This window comes from Drosophila ananassae, chromosome 2L (genome assembly GCF_017639315.1).
Source record: "Drosophila ananassae strain 14024-0371.13 chromosome 2L, ASM1763931v2, whole genome shotgun sequence".
Taxonomy (NCBI): Eukaryota; Metazoa; Arthropoda; class Insecta; order Diptera; family Drosophilidae; genus Drosophila; species Drosophila ananassae.
The window spans coordinates 7,241,897-7,258,179 of NC_057927.1; the positions used below are offsets into that span (position 1 = coordinate 7,241,897).

Here is a 16,283-nt window from a genome sequence, read left to right on the forward strand (position 1 = left end):
ATAACCCCATCCACGCGTTTCCATTCACTGGGGCCGATAATAGCAATGAAGTAGAAAATCCCGAAAAGCTCTGGCGCGCATAATGATGAGAAGATGGGCATTCGGGAATGGAATGACAGGAGAACCAGGAGTTGGAGGACGACGATGGCCAGAGCAGGGGCGGATGGGCCCGGAATAATGCCCGGCATCTGAAATGCCAACGAAACGGAAAACTAATTCCGTCGTTTGTGTCTTAAATGGCGAGGCCCAAAACAAAAGCTGGTTTGGCGGGGAGCACAGTGGATTGGGTGCGAGGGTGAAACCTAATTAGCTAACAGCCCCTCGACAGTGAATCCTAAGAAATCAGATACGAGAACTTATGTATTAGAACCCTGAATAAAATATTCAGAGTAGGTCTTTGTCAGCTATTAATATTCAATAAAGAAATCCCAAAGTTCCGATTACTTTTAAAAACTATGGTGTTATAAGCAGGGTTTTAAAATCAGGAGAGGAGTTGTAAATATTAATAATTTTTAGAATTTCTCAATTCCTGATTTATTTCTTTAAAAAAAAAAATCTCTACCACTGTACAGGAGAGTTTCCCAAGCCAAGGCACGTCTTTCCTTTGAGACTGAGACTTTTTCGGGATAAACGTTTTCCAATAAAAATACGGCTTTGCTAGTGGCCCGGAAATTCGGTTTTCGTCAGCCTCCTCGCAGCCTGTACGGCCTGTGCCGGAATCCTGCCAATCTCAATCTCAATCGCCGTCCCAATTTCAGCTCCTTGGCGGCCCAAGCCCCAATCCCGATGCTATCGCGTTCGATTGTTGATGGAAGCTGGGGGCCAGGATGTCGGACGGAGGTCGAGGTGGCACACGATGGGGCATTAAATTGTATTAAAATGCGCAACGCACACACGTCTATGGGCTCTAGCAATAGTGGGCTCTGGCAGTGGGCCCCCCCACCCACTCACGCCCCGAAAAGTGCTCCCTGAGCGCCTCGGCTAAAAGACGGCATTTATTTTTAGTCGCCGTCGCCGGTGAACACGGCCAAAGTTTTCATAGAAAGGGACGCTGGGGGACCGATGTCGTCGGATTCCTGAACAAATGGCATTTTATTTATTTTTATTGGCAAATGTCAACGAGGCGTCGCTTCCTTTGTTGGCCGCTGCTGCTGAGTTTTAATTCTGGCAAGGGTCTCCGTCTCCGGTTTATTGCCAGAGCCGGAGCCCCATGGAATAGTTTCGCTAATGTATTTCGGTCTCAACATTAAAACTAAAGAGCACACTTCGGCAGCGATTCACTTTGAATTTGATTTGATTTCGGTTAAAAGTTGAAATTGTTTTTGCAATTTTTCAGAGAATTAAACGCTTAATGGTATGATCTTAGCTCTTCTCTGTTTCTTCTTGAAAATATTCAGCATTCAAAGAAGGAGGTTGAAAATATATTATATTGCTAATTAACACACTGCCATAAAATGGTATAAAATATGATTTACTTTTGATTGAATTTTAATGAGGAAGAGCTTCAATTAAATATATTTTAGCCAAAAAATATAATCTTGTTAAAGAGCCGAATTTGAATTAAGTGCTTATACATTTTGGCTTTTATCTTGATATAATAAATAAAGTTGATTTTTATTAACAATAAGATTTTTTTAAAATTTTATAATTAAATAATGTATTGAAAATTTTTATAAAGTGGGATATCCATTTCTCTTAAACAGGATTTTGAAAAGAAGGGAATTTTTAAAATCAAATGCATTAAATTTAAATATAAAAATTTGTGATTTTTTAAGTAAAAAAATTATTTTTTTAATTTCAATTCAAATATTGTTTTCTTTTTATTTTTAGCTGAAATTCCGAAACAAAATGCCGTCGGCTGTCAGCCATACAAATTCATGGCGCTGCTGAAGAAGAAGAAGAAGCGCAGAGCGGAATTTATGAAGCGCCATCATGGCCCAGTCGAAGAAGAAGAAGCAGGCAGCAGCAGCAGCAGAAGAAGAGAGCAGAGACAAATACGGAATGCCATTGGAATGTGTGAGATTGGGCTGCGTCAGCGTCGACAGCGCTGCCAGCGTCCACGGCAGCCATCATGGATGTGAAAGAGAGCGTTGCCCCTCTCGCTCGTGCCCACGGAGGTGTGCGACTTCGGAGCGGCCATGCCTGGCACTCACCTGCGACGGCGGCTGTTGTGAAGTTCTTGCTACGTGAGCGAGCGATTTTCGGGGCTCCCGAAAATCAGAAAACCAAACAGGACTGCCTTGCCATGGCCAGAGGGACGAGGGGTGCGTTTCTGAGGCCCAATTTTTCCCAGAGTCTCTGCGACTGCGTTGTTCTGCAAAATAAAATCTACAAAAAAGGAGAAAACATCTAGGGGTAAGTGAAGAATATTAGGGGTTGCTCGACCGAAAAGGGATGGATGTATCCTGTGGGTGCGCAGAAAGTGAATACACAAACCAAATAGTTGATGTCACCGCTAAGCCACTGGGACAGTTAAACCAATTGGACTTACTGACTTCCTGATAAGGTTTCCAAGAAAAGTTTTATTTTAAATAAAAATTAAAAAAATTTTACTGCTTTTTTTATTTCTAAACAACTTTTGTAAGCTTAAAAATTAACATACATTTTTTGTGAGCAACTGAAATTACAAATTTATTCCAAAAATCCAGCCACTCTCTTGCTCACCAACACATTCAAAGAAAGACTCTCTCTTCCAATTGGGTTTTTGTCAGTGTGTGCGTGACTTCTCTCTTAGCCTGCCTCTCTTAAGAGGCACTTTTTGCGCATGTATTGGTGAGAAAACTCACTTGGTGGACTCTCTTTTCAGACAACTTTCTCTTCCACTGCCTGCACCTGTTCACTTGGCGCTCTTTATCAAAGCGGCTCTCTCCCAGCGATTTGTTTTTCTTTTTGGCGCGCTGCCTGGCCTGGCTCCCCAATGTTTTTGTTTGCTTTGGAGCTGGCCCCTCCACGCCACACCACTCTCTGCCTGGCCACTCTCTTCGCACTCCCCAGTGACAGTTGCCATTTGCTTATTGGACGCCACTGCACTTTTCCCGCTCCCTGCTCCGCATCGTGCCTCTGGCCACGCAGCTTGAAATCTTGTTAGAATTTAATAGAATCTCAAAAGTCCTGCGCAAGTTTCGCTGCTTTGGGGAAATGCAATTTCCTCTTTTTACGATACCTCCTTAGCCATTCTTTTTCGCTGGGTTTTCCAGCTTTTCCACACGCCTTGCTATTCGCTTTTTTTGGGCTTGCATTCATTTTTTTCTGGGTCTGGGGGTCTGGGCGGATGCTGGGATGCTGGAGTGGAATATAATAAGTTTTTCGCTCGCTTGGCAACAAAGTTGGATGCATTGTGGGTGGCGAATATCAAACAATGGCAGTGCTCTGCTTTTCGCTGATAAGGATGATTGGGGCAATCGCCCAGCACAACAACAATGTTGAGCAGCATCCGCAGACACTAAGGGAGCGCGAGAGAGAAGTAAGCAATTCCCAATCGGTTTCCATTCCAATTGGATATTGTCAAGGGGCGGTTCGTGTCTCGACTGAAAGCGGAATACCATTAAGGTCAAATTAATCGAAATCGGCCATTATCGAGCGGCATTGATGGGAAAATTATCATGACAAAGGTCCAGGGACAAGGGCGGCAAATTTGAGATAAGGTCCCGATTGCATTTCCATTCGTCACAGTTTCGCGCCCCCCACCCACAATGCCCACAAACTCACAATCAGACACGAATTTCTTACAACACTCCGCCAAACACGTGTGGAAATGTTTAAATATATCTCGTTGTTTGTTATTGAAACAATGCGCCTACACAAACATTTATATTCCATGGTGTGTTTTCGCTTTTTGTTTACTTTGCACATTTGAACAGAGTGACTATCGAGCGGAGAGGTCAAATTTATTCATGACCTTCGCGGCTTGGAGAAAATAGCTTAAAAGATACTGCTCAAAATTTAATTAATTTAGAAAATAATTAATATTCATTGATTCCCATATTCACTGTTTATGACCATCAATTGTAAATAACAATTAAAATTGAAAAAATTTTCATTTAATCGGGTTTGAACTCGTGTGTTATTGGCCTCCTGAAACCAGTTGGCATTTAATTGGCCACAAATCCATATCCTTAGCTTGTAAAACATAAACGCTGAACAAGTAGGTGCAAAGGACAATGAATAAACAGGGAAACAGTAAAAGCTTAAGACCGAAATCAATCTGCAAATTGGCGCAGATATCCCGGGCAGGGACATAAATCAAGGGGACCAGTTACTCGCCGGACGGAAGATGAAGCCACTTGACGGGATTCCCAACTGCCGGGCGGAGGACGAGCAGCGGCGGACGTCATAATCGTTTCAGTGACAAAGCATAAAATTTGAGTTTTACGATTTAACTGGGCCATAAAGCAACCAATTAGTGTCACTGCCAAAGACACTGCTTCTCGCTGGATAGAGGAGGGGCTCCAAGGGGGCGTGGCAGTGCGTGTGGATTGAATACCTGCCAACGGTTATGAGTGTGAAATTCGTTTAATTGCTTTATGATAATTCTGACAGATCATTAAAAAAGTCAAGAAAGCTTATGGTAAACTTTTACTGAGCTCCTGTATTTGCATTTTCTTCGAAATTGTTGTATCTGGTAGCGTTTTCCGTTCAAGTGGCTTTTTAAGGAGCTGCCTAATATACGACTTCCCCTTTTGCCACAAAAATGTAGCTTCCAGTTCCAGTACCAGTACCAGTACCAGGGCCAGAATCTGAACCGAGCCCACGGTAGGGAGTCATAAAAGTGACGACAATTTCGTTTTATTTTTTATGACAAGCGTCGCCTGCGGTCTCCACTGCTTCTTTATATTCCCACCTCTCCGCCCAGGCCAGGTGTGTCCTCCGATTCGCATGTGTGGGGGTGTCGGGGTGAGGCTGTCCTCCCTCCACCTGGCAGGTGAATAATTTTCATTGCCGTAAATCACTGTGTCAATTGTTGCCGTAATGGCCGTCCAATGGATGTTCACAAAAATGGAGACATCGAAGAGGATTTATTGTCAGGAAAACACAAAAAAAAAAAAACGATGTGTGGGAGTTGTACAAAATGATATTTACATGCTTATGGCGTATGAGAAAAATAAACGTGATATTGTGAAAGGTTTTCCAAAGTTTGATTTATTTTCATGAATTTTGTAATCAATATAAGTTAATAACTAATCACGTTAACTAAAATAGGCATGCTTTTTAAAACTAGCAATTAAAATCAAGAATAAATTCCTTATCGCAATCAAGAGCACTCTGTGCCAAATGCATTTGCACTTCAGGCCAAAACAAATTGCATTGCCAATTATGAATTATGGCTAGAACGAACTCGGCCTAGCCAATCGATTGGAAGTTGGTCGGGAAAAGGCAACCAGCAACGATTCTAACCGCCAGCGGCAATGTTTATTTGAAAATCAATCTTCATTCGAAGTGCGCGTTCCCGGCTGTGGCACCTGAGCCGGGTCCTCCTCCTCCTCCTCCTCCTCCTCCTCCTCCTCATCGGAAACTCCTTGAATAAATAAAATGGCCAGCAGGCCGAACTGGGGAGCAGGAAATTTCAAACAAACACAGAAAGCCGACATGGGAGCATGGAGAACCCCGAGGTGAGTTGGATAAACAAAAATGAAGAATGTTCGCTGATTGACATTATCCGGTGCACACGCAGTCGGGAATAGTAATTGGGGAATGCATTTCCATTCCGAACCCATATCCCCACACAAGTATCCAAAGCCCGCACCTGTGCTGTACCCAATCCCATTCAGGGTTTCCGCTGCGGCCATATTCCCCATTCCCAGTCCCAGGGGCCAGTAGTGGCAAGTATCTGCAGTGGCAATATCTGATTAACATGGATGTCCCGCGTGGAGAGCAGCCAGAGGTTTATTAAGCCATAAATTAAGCGAGAATGCTTCTGTAGTTTTTTGATGGATTGCTGCTGTCGCTTTTGAGCTCCGACTCTGAAATGAAACCAAACTATTTGTGCTGCCCCATCGCTTTTTGCTCTTTGCCTTTTAACTAAAAAAAGCAAGGAGCGAAGAAAAAAATTATTTAATTTAACTAAAAGCTTTTCTAGCAGCTGCTGTCGTTTCCCCATTTTCCACTCTATTTTTTTCCGGTGCATTCCTTGACAAAATGAAATATTTAAAGGCCGAGGGAGAAACAAAATCGAGGCTAGAAAGTCTTGAAATATTTTCCGCAGTCCGCAGTATCGCAGAGTGTGTGTATCTGTGTGTGCGTGTGTATCTTTGAAATGTCTAAAAGCGTTTTCCTCTGTAGTTTTCTTTTCTGGTGCTTGCCAGTCCGTCGTGGCAGCTCTTTGTTGTTTTCCCTCCTCTATTTTATATTCTTTGATTTCGTTGAGTTTTCCATTTCCAATGCCATACCCTAGAGGCTACAATTACAGGGAGAAAAAATAATATAAAATATTTAAGGTATATAGGATCTATTGCAAATTATTTTCATTTAAATTTATTAAAGAGTTTTTAGTTTAAATAATAATTATTTTTTTAAGAAAATGTATTTTAAGCCCGAGACTTTTTTCCAAGTCTATAGCCCCATCATGACGATGTCCTTTGTGCCTTTGATTTTGTTTTTCTTTTTGCCAATTTTTGTAGCCCCTCCCTGCCCCTCCCAATCTTGGCCATTTCCTAGATACACCTTCTCACCCATTCTCAACTCGTACTCCGAAGTCGTCTCCATCGCATTTTCGTTTCGCATCATAATTTTCCCTCCAACGCCGACGACAACAAAAGAAAACGACATTGAAAATCACGTTCCTCGATGGCGGAGAAAGGAACTGCGAATTCCTGGTAGCTTTCTTCCTTTCTCCCATCCTGGCAGCCCTTCTTCCTTCCTTGTGAGCCAACTCAACCGGCCGGAACGCCCACATAGTTCGTGTTGCGTATTTAGTTGGGAGCCGACCTCCATCCCCAGAAGGTTTCTATATTGGTCTCCAAGGCACCACTTCGGGCGGGGACTTTTCAAGTGTACTGTAAGCAAAGCACGCGCCAATAAAAGGGGAGTAGAAGTGGGTGGGGGCGGGGCAGGCTTTAGATTTCCGTTACGTGTTCTTGGCCATTTGCCGAGTGCCGGCCGATTACATTTATCGTCTATTAATTTAATGCAGCAACTAATGCTGATCTTCTAAAAGAAAATCGTTTCCGTTAACGGCAGAGTTATTTCTCCTTCTAACTAGTTTAAGAATTTCTTAAAAAACATCTAAAAACTAGTCTAAAACTTGATCAAGAAAAGTTTTCTTTTCTTTAATCAAACAAACAGAATAGTTTTTGCAAGAAAAGCGATAAGAAAAGTATATGACACTCTGGCCATTGACTTTATTTAGTTTTGCAAGTATTTGCATTAGTTTAAGCCATCTGGGGAGCGGGAAAAAGCTTAACGAAGGGAAAATTATGACGGACTGATTGGCTCACTGATTGGCCAACTGAGGAGACAGTGAGACGTCGTCGAGATGCCAAGGATGATGAAAATGAGGACCAGGACCAGAGCCAACTCGGGTTTCAATTTGTCTGAGCGGCTGCTTATCTGAGTATAAAAGCAAGTGAGCCAGCAACTGAACTGCATTGCAAAATACACTGAGAAAAACAATGCTTAAAGAGGTTAAAAAAATACAGATTTTAGGCCTAACTTATATGCCTTTTATAGGAAATATCTTTTTTTATTCTTTGCAATTTATTTGAAATTAATTTAATTATTTTTCCCTGTGATTGAAATGCTTCTGCCATAATGCAAAGATGATGAAGTCGACGACTGGGTTGCCATGATATGGCCACCGCGTGGCTGCTCGCTGCATTCAATTCCCCGCCAGCAGCAGCCATCGTGCCACACAGATACACACTCACATGCAGATACAAATACCCCCTCACAGATACAGATACAGCTACAGATAGGGGCCACATGTGTTTCGGTCTTTGGCTTGGCTTGCATCCCGCCGCCATATGGCTCCGCATCCACAGAGAACTTTTGGCGTGGCGTCATGTGCGAGAATTTTCCGCGGAGGAAAAGCGGAGGAAAGCGCAGGGTAGCGGAGCAATTTTCCAGGGGTCGTGGCAGCTTTTCCTGCTGCCTGTCCGGCACATGCGCAGAGCTGGGTGGATGGAATGTGGCAGTGTCGTGGGGCAACCTAAACTGGTTTCGGGCCCTGGCCACACGCGATGCCCGATAAAGGCTGAATTTGCAATTTACTTAAAAAGAGGCCATTGGCCAATATGCCAAATTACCTTTCCGAGAGTTGAATAAACCTGAATAATAAATTGCAGGCAGCCCAACTATTGTTATTAAAATGCAACCATTAGCTTAAAAGGAATAGTTTAAAGAAACCTTTTAATTAATTACTCAACTAATGTTTGGCCCATGTCTCAGCTCCTTGCAAGAAGAAAGTCACTCGTTCAGCGAGTAATAATAAGAATAAAATATTTAAACTTATGGCCAAAACCCGTTCCGTCCCACCATCCATAGGGAATTATTTAACCAAAGCCGAGCCGCTTAACGTAAATTGCAATTTATGCCCAGCGGCAGGCCAGGTTGCATCAGTTAACCAGTTTTAAGACCTGGGAGAGGCCAAAACGGGGGCTCCATTTCGAATTTGAATGAAGTAATCACAATTAATAATTGCCCGATCGTATCGAGAGTCGCAGTCGCAATATCCAATCTGCAATGTGCATCTGTTATTTTTGGGTTCGTTGATCCATTCGAATGGCCGCCAGGCGACGCCATCGAGTGTCCGGGACTGGGCATTCGGTTTCCATAATTTTTACGACCCTGGACACTCCCCTCCGGTCAACTGGGAAACTATTAGAAATATGAAAAGCTATGGAATGGAAGCTGCAGCCCGGAATCAATTGTCATAACAGACAGTCCATTTAGAGGCCTTTGGGACAGCCGAGACGGACTAGTTTATGAGGGCAAATATTTGTGTTGCCTGTCGGCATGTGGCAGCGGAAAGATACGGATCCCAGATCCATATGTCGCACTGTCCAACCCGTTCAGTCTGCACAAGTACAAAAAAATATAGGATGTAGAAATTGCAATTTATATGGCTGTCATAAACAGGGGCCGGCAGACATCAGGCATCACTTTCACTTTTCCGGGAATGTTAGGGACGCTTCATTTTTTGACCAGAAACTCTGTCTTTTTCTTCGGTAATTGCATTCAGAGCGTAGCAGTCGCAGGTCGCCGGTCGCAGGAGGTCCGAACCACACGGAACCCTTAAACCCTTTTCTCAGGACGCGAATCCCAGTTTTGGAAGCGGCGGGAGATGGCCTCTGAAGTTCTATTTCCGCAGCAGGGAATGCAGGTTTTTAGTTTAGTTATATTTTTAAAAAATATTTCCAGATATAGTAATTAGAACAGATAGTGGCACTACTTTACAGTCTGAGATATGTATGTTTTCCCCTAAAATTAGTTGCCAAGCTGACCTGATTTTGGACTTGTCTATATTTTCTTGGAAGTCTGGCTAAAAGCGTTTCTATTTTCCCCAAATTTTATCCCTGGACTAAGGGCCTCAATCGTGACCCTTGTTACGATAACAACGAGCATACATAAATAAATGGAAACACGAGTGAATTCCACAAATCAACACTTTGGAGTCGGGGGGGAAATAGACTTTCGTTTCGATTTCCATTTGCCGCCTGCAGCTAATCTTCTGAAAACGAAAAATATTAATGAGCCAAAAGTTTCTCCGTTGGGTTCGCCGGGGCCTTTTATGGAATTTCGATACTGAAAGATACAGATACAACTGACAGCCGCCAGCTACATAGTTGGCTGGCCTCCATTATGCGGCTGCCACGGACATGTTTGTCATTTACAAGTTGCGCGGCCAATTACTTTGAGGACTCCGGGAAAATGGCTCCGGCTCTGGCTGACGTCTCCGGCTGCTCATTATGAAAATGAAAGCAGTTTCGGGCCCCGGAACAGGGCAGGGCGTTGCCGTGGCCAGAATGGCCAGAATTGCTCCAGAATTTATGCACACGAGCATATTCCATTGGGGAATTCGAGGTCGGTCGATTGCCGTCGTCTGTTTGTCTATCAAACAAGGAAACTAAAAAGTTTTGCAAAAAGCACACAAGCTCGCATGGGGCGAGCAGAAAAAATGGAAAGGAAAATTGATGACGCCGTTGATGGGAACGGGGGCAGATGGCTGATGGAAAAAACAAACAAATACGGCAGACAAAACAAGCAGCGGCCACTCGACAGGACTGACTACTGTGGGTGTAGGTGTGGGTTGGTAGGGGGGCGTAAAATGGCGAACATCGGTGGCAAATTGAGGGAAAGGGTGTGGCACATCCGAAGGACATGTGGGCATAAAAGGAGGAGTGTGCTACATGGCGGCATAATCGAATGAGCGCCGGGTAATGGGCCGCACGGAAGCATACATCCGCAACTGGACCCCATGGAATATGAATGCATATCGAGGATACTTCTCCAGAACATAGAATATTCGTGGTGCTTGAGAGCGTCCTGGTCCAGTCCCTGGGAAGCAACTATGAATTTATTGTATTCCTGTTTTCCGCAAACACGAAAGCGCACTCTGTGAAGAGTTTCCGGGGGTGGGGCTTGGGCCGAAATGAATTGAAATAAAATGATAAGCGTGAAATAATAATGAAGAGCGTGTTCCGGCATAAATCGTTTCGTCCCTTATCCTCTCCACCCAGCCACGGGTTTGGGAGGCAGGACTTGGGTCCTTTCTGGCCATTTTGTGTGGTGTAATCCAAGTAATCGGCTGTGAAAGGTGTTTTACATACGAGTCCGCCTGCCCGACCCGGGTAATGGAGCGTGGATCATATGCATACTCATACATGAGCCATTTAATATTTCAAAATATCCAACCCCAATAATAGAAACAGCTTGAAAGGAGTTTAATTTTAAACTTTATTTATGAAACCCTTAAGTCATACCTTTATTTATAAATTTAATCTTTAACTCAACAAGACTATTCAAATTAAAATATTCCTGTTTTTTTTTTAACCTTTCCAGTTTGATTATCCAACGACCCCTGGAGTGAGCGCCGGCAGCTGCATCAGGTGAGTTTCAATAAGAATATACGAATTCCAAATTAAAGTTATAATAATGGGGATTCGCATAAAACTCCATCTGGCAGCAGGCGAACTAACCAATTGAACGGGGCCGCAGGTGCAACTCGACGTTCAACAAACAAGAGACTCACCCCACCGCACCGAGCCAGTTTCCATTTTTATTTGCCAACATGATTTTTGCTAAATTACATTTCACAAAAAAGCGACCGAGTGTGTTTGGCATATGAAATAGTTCGGGGAACAAAATTGTACCTTTTGCCATTTATTTTCCACATCCCCTAGCATATACGGATAGATCCCCATTCTATCCGATATGAAAAAGGCAAAAGTTGATCAAATAAATGGCGAAATTTCCATATTCCAGCGATAAGAGCAGAAACGTGTAGCTCAAAGATTTCCATCAATCGAAGTCGCAATGGGAAAATGTAGCAAGAAGCCAGGGCAGGCGAGTAACAAGTTGTGCGAATCTCCTTCCTGGGGGGTGGGAGGTCCTTGGGTGGCTGTCCTGAATTATTTTTTTCCTCCATAGCAGAGGAGGGGTGGCTGCGCGGGCAGGTACGGACGGCACAACCCTCATCGCTTAGCTAAGTAAATGGGTTGGCTGGCGAACGTGACTCGGCCGGGCCCACCTTCTTTTCAGTTTCCCCATCGAAGGCCCCCCTGTTACTGGCCGCCTCTGTTTTTGGTTATTTGAAGCACATGTCTCCTCTAGCTTCAGATATTAGCAATGGCTGAACAGTGGGGAGACTGTGGAACCTACTAATATTAAAGAAGTTTTTTAAACAATAATATTAAATCCCTCTGAAAGGCTATAAGGTGTTTATCATTTAAGGCTTACTTTAGATGTAAAAACTCTATTTCAAACCCAAAAATAAAGCCTCAAACCTCATCCGTTCTTCCATACCACTGTTCCCTGATATTGTATCTTTGCAGAAAGCCGACCAAAGCCAGTCACGATTCCAAACTAATGAGGAATACACGTAATTACATGTGGTTACGCAATATCAGAAACCCGGCTCCAGTCTGGCCTCCGGACCCAGCCCATCCCAGCCCCATGGTCGTACTGGGATATAGAGTTCCGTTCGAGGAATCAATGCCCTGAGACAACCCCAGAAATTTAATAAACACGCAAGTGCACGGAAGTAAATTATCCCGTCAGTCAATTATGTATGTTGCTCCGCCTCCCTCCCGATAGCGACTTCTTATCCCCCTTTGTTTGGGGATGGGGCGAGATGGGGGCCGATGTCTTGAGACGCCACATAAATACCTCGTTTATTTGCCCGAGTTGTGACTGTGTGGCAAGTTGCCGTGCCGGCTTCATTAAACGCTTGCCACACTCGCTTCAATTGGTTGCTTTATTTGTGGCTTCAATTTGCAGCCCTTTGCCTTTTACCTCTGTGCTTTTTAATTAAATGTTTTCGCCTTCGATGCCGTAATTGGGGAGCATATTGTTTGCGAAAATAATAAAACTTTAATTGAAGCAGGTGAAAGTAGATAAGATAGCCGTAAAATAAAACCCGAAAGTAAAGGGGAGAGCGTGTCATGGGGAAACTAAATTAAACTAGACAGCAACTAGCAATTAATTTCAGTTTATTTTTAAACGCAATTTTTGTTTAATTGCAAACCTCTCAGGTGTCTATAAATCCAGGTGTCTTGGAACAATTATTGAATTTTTCTCACGCTGTCAGAATTATTTCTCCAGTATTTTTAACTTTGTTTAAACAAATAAGCGCCTTTCCAGTGGGCGGCTGAGGAGGAAAGCCATCTATCGGACTGGCCGTGTCTGAAAGCCTCTAAATAAATAATGAAATTTCGTCTGCGGCAGATAGCCTCTCATGTAAGTGGCTTCGGTGCTCCAGCATTTTGGGGCAGATGTACAGATGTATAGAGGAGTTCATTTGAAATTTTAATCAGCGCCTCGTTCGGCAAGTTCCAATTGCGCGGCCAAATTGAATTAATTAAACTAATTTCTTGGATACATTTGCATAGAAGCTCGTTCATCCTGGTCCTCGCCCGGGGACTGACTTGATTACATTAAGGATGCGCAGTTGGGAGGCTGGAAAGGGTTCAGGGCTCGGTCCTCATTAAGGGCCAGAAGGTGCTGCCAATTTACAAAATGCCCACGCCCAGGGACTTAGAGTAGAGGCTGGCTAAAAAGCTGTCCTTTGAGTAAATTATTAATGGCCTCTGGGCAGGAATAGAAAAGGATAAAAAATATTTTTAAAAAAGGTGAATAAATTATACAAAATTCTGAAAAAAATATTATTCTGAAACTTAAAAAAAGTATAGTAACTTCTTATAGAAAATTAATCACAAATATTTCAGCAAATAATTTCTCCAAGTGCATTTATTTTTCTTGCTTTTGTGAACTCATGTTTCGCTATATTTGAGGGAATATTTGGATGGCTGCTTCGCCTTTGATTTATTTGCGTCAGAATTCCGAAGGCCGCGACTAATTAAACACACGGAGTATGAAAGCACCTCCGGCGCACCGGACCAGCACCGGATCCGAGATCCAAAATCAACAAAAATTCGAATCAGCCACGGAATCGTAAACAAACTTTTGCCGGCCGGACTGGTGGGTGGGTGGTTCTGGGCTGACGGATGGATGGGTGGTGGGGTGGTTGGGGTGTTGGAACATAAACAGCTGTACACCGAACGGGTTCAAGTTGAATGGATCGGGTCGAAGCTATTTCCATTTCTGTTTCGGACAATGTACCGTTATGGCCTGTGGCACCTATGCCATCCGAAAATCAAAACTCACGTAGCACCCGAACCTGAAAAGAATCAACCACTATAGAAGGGTCTTTTGCTCACTCTTTTCCTCCTATGGGTTTGCGCACATGGGGCATCCCTCTCTTTCGCTCTGCCAGGTAGGGCAGCTCCTGATGCGGCGGCCATTGAAGCTGGCGGCCATTCCCCGGTATGTGGCAGTACCCCACCCCCTTCTGCCGCATTCCTCACCAACTGCGCAAAACGAAACAAATCTGGAAGAGACACACACTCCGGCGTACAACCTGAAATTGACTCGAGGCGAAAATAAAAAAAAATTAAATTTATATTCTAGGCTCAGACGGCGACCAGGCCTAGAACCCCAATAGAACACTACGCCTCTGAAGCTGCCCTGACCCCAGTAGATAAAAACCGAAATTTGTTTGTGTCGGATCTCCGGTTGCACACAATAAGTGAGTTTTTGTTTGTGACTCATATTATTTTTGTATAAGCGTGCTGGGGCACATTTATTTACATTTTTTAATGCACTCCATAAAGAAAGCAAAGCACAAACAAGTTTCTGTTCGTTTTATTTTGCAGCGCAGGTTTATTTGTTTTTAAGTGGCCACAACTTGGCTCACAGACGTATTTTGAATGAAATTTGTATTTTGTTGTTGAGCTAACATATTGTTTGATACAGTATTAGAGATATGGGGGGAGATATATATGCTTATCTTGATTTATGGCGGCAAGTAGTAACTAGTAGTAGCTGCAGAATTTGATTATCACTGGTAGCTGCAACCCCAAAACTCAATCTACCCCCCAAGAAAGCCATGAATTATGAATGATGACCCTTGTTGCAGGGGCAATTAACTTGCGGTGCTGCATCGTAATGTCTGCCAATCCAAGATAGAGGGGAGATTCAGATTAGAATAGGAAACCATCGAGTTGGGGAATCGAGCAATGAACTTGGGACTTTCTGACTTTTTTCAAGGCTACACAAACCGAATTTTAATTTTCTCTGATAAAGCATTAATATTCTGAAAGTGTGAAAATAATTACCTCTGCGACAGCTACTTTATATGAAATTCTTTCGCCATCTTTAGATATTGATTTTATTATTTTAAAAAATATTCTTGAAGTGTATTGTCAGGGATATCCCAGGGATATGGTGGCATAGAAATGGCTACATTTCGTGGCAATCCAAGTTAGTCAGCTCTCGGGTTTTAGGGGCCACACAAATTCGCGTTGCCCGTGGGGATTGTGCAAACTTTTTGAAAAATTCATATTATTTCTAAGTAGTTGCGGGCACAAACTATGAACTATGAACCACCAAGTCTACCGAGTCCACCCAGTCCACGCCCCCTGCGTCGAAAACAAAATTGCGTGGCTTAGTGCGCACCACGAACTTTGGGGAGCAATCGCGGAGCCTTATCAGGGGGATTTATGCCAAATGATGGCAGATTGCCAAGCTGCAGCTACAAACTTCAGGGGGGCTTTAGATACGGATACGGATTCAAATGGCACTCGCTGGGTAGCCACCAGTGGCAGCCACCAGGGGCAGGCAACATGGCAACATGCTTTTTAGTGTGTCTGTCTCTCCTCGTGCTTTTCTTTTATTTTCATTCATTTTTTCTGCTTATTTTTCTCGGTTGTTTTTTACAATTTTCTCTCGAGTATAATGGCTAGAAAAAGTTGCGCCAATCCCCAAGGCTTCCAGAGATGGCACATTGGTTGGAGGTTAAAGGAACTCTTAACCCAAAAGAATACAGTTTTCTTTTTAAGAAGATCAATTTATTTTTAACTTATACTTTCATTGTTTTATCTAGTTATTCTCTAATTTTTCCCACAACTTATAGTCTAAGTGTTCTATATTTAAACCAAAAACCACAGTGCGGCGCTTGACATACGGCTTCTGCTTCTGTGGCTCCGGCAGTTGGCATTGCCACCGTGTAGCCAATTTGTTGCGGTTCATCAATATGCCACGCCACACACATCCAGCCTGGTCACAGCCACAGCCACAGCCACAGCCACATCCACGTCTCTAGCCACGTCTATATATCCACATCTGTATCCATATCCCGGCACCAAGCACCAACCAGAATGCCAGTCGGAGCCAGGCGCAAACGGATGCGGATGTGGTTGGGTGGCTCTGCACTCGCTGCGCAGATTTGCTGTCAATTCTCCCCCTTCCTCCCCCCAGTCCCCCCTACGACTCAAGGGGCAGGGGTGGTTGGGGGGCACTAGCCGTCGAGAAGCTTAAGTGGCTTCACGTACTGCTGCTGAAAAAAATATGTGCATAAATTTAAAGAATCTCAATTTACTTGGTCCGTGTTCATTTGTGTGCCGGCTGCTGCAAGATTCTGTCTCAGTTTCTTCTGGTTCTTCGATTCTCCAATTCAATACACAGAAAGAAAATCTTGGCATTAAAATAATTCCTTTCTTATGGATGATTTAGATGCGATTAAGATGAGAGAAGTAACCTCTAAACCATTTTAAAAATACTTTTGTTTTTTT

At 43.5% G+C, this 16,283-nt stretch overlaps 1 protein-coding gene across 7 annotated transcripts in view; it reads left to right on the forward strand.

The window, feature by feature from the left end:
• LOC26514230 overlaps window positions 1–16,283 on the forward strand; it is an 88,817-nt gene that overhangs the window by 21,136 nt on the left and 51,398 nt on the right. For 3 of the 7 annotated variants that reach the window (XM_032452983.1, XR_004310449.2, XR_006506909.1), the window contains exons 1-2: window positions 5,407–5,609; window positions 10,996–11,042. The gene's annotated coding sequence lies outside the window, so the exon portion shown is untranslated. Of the gene's footprint in view, window positions 1–1,830; window positions 2,356–5,405; window positions 5,610–10,995; window positions 11,043–16,283 lie in introns of those variants that run through there. The other 4 variants (XM_032452986.2, XR_006506911.1, XR_006506910.1 and 1 more) reach the window with 3 other exon arrangements.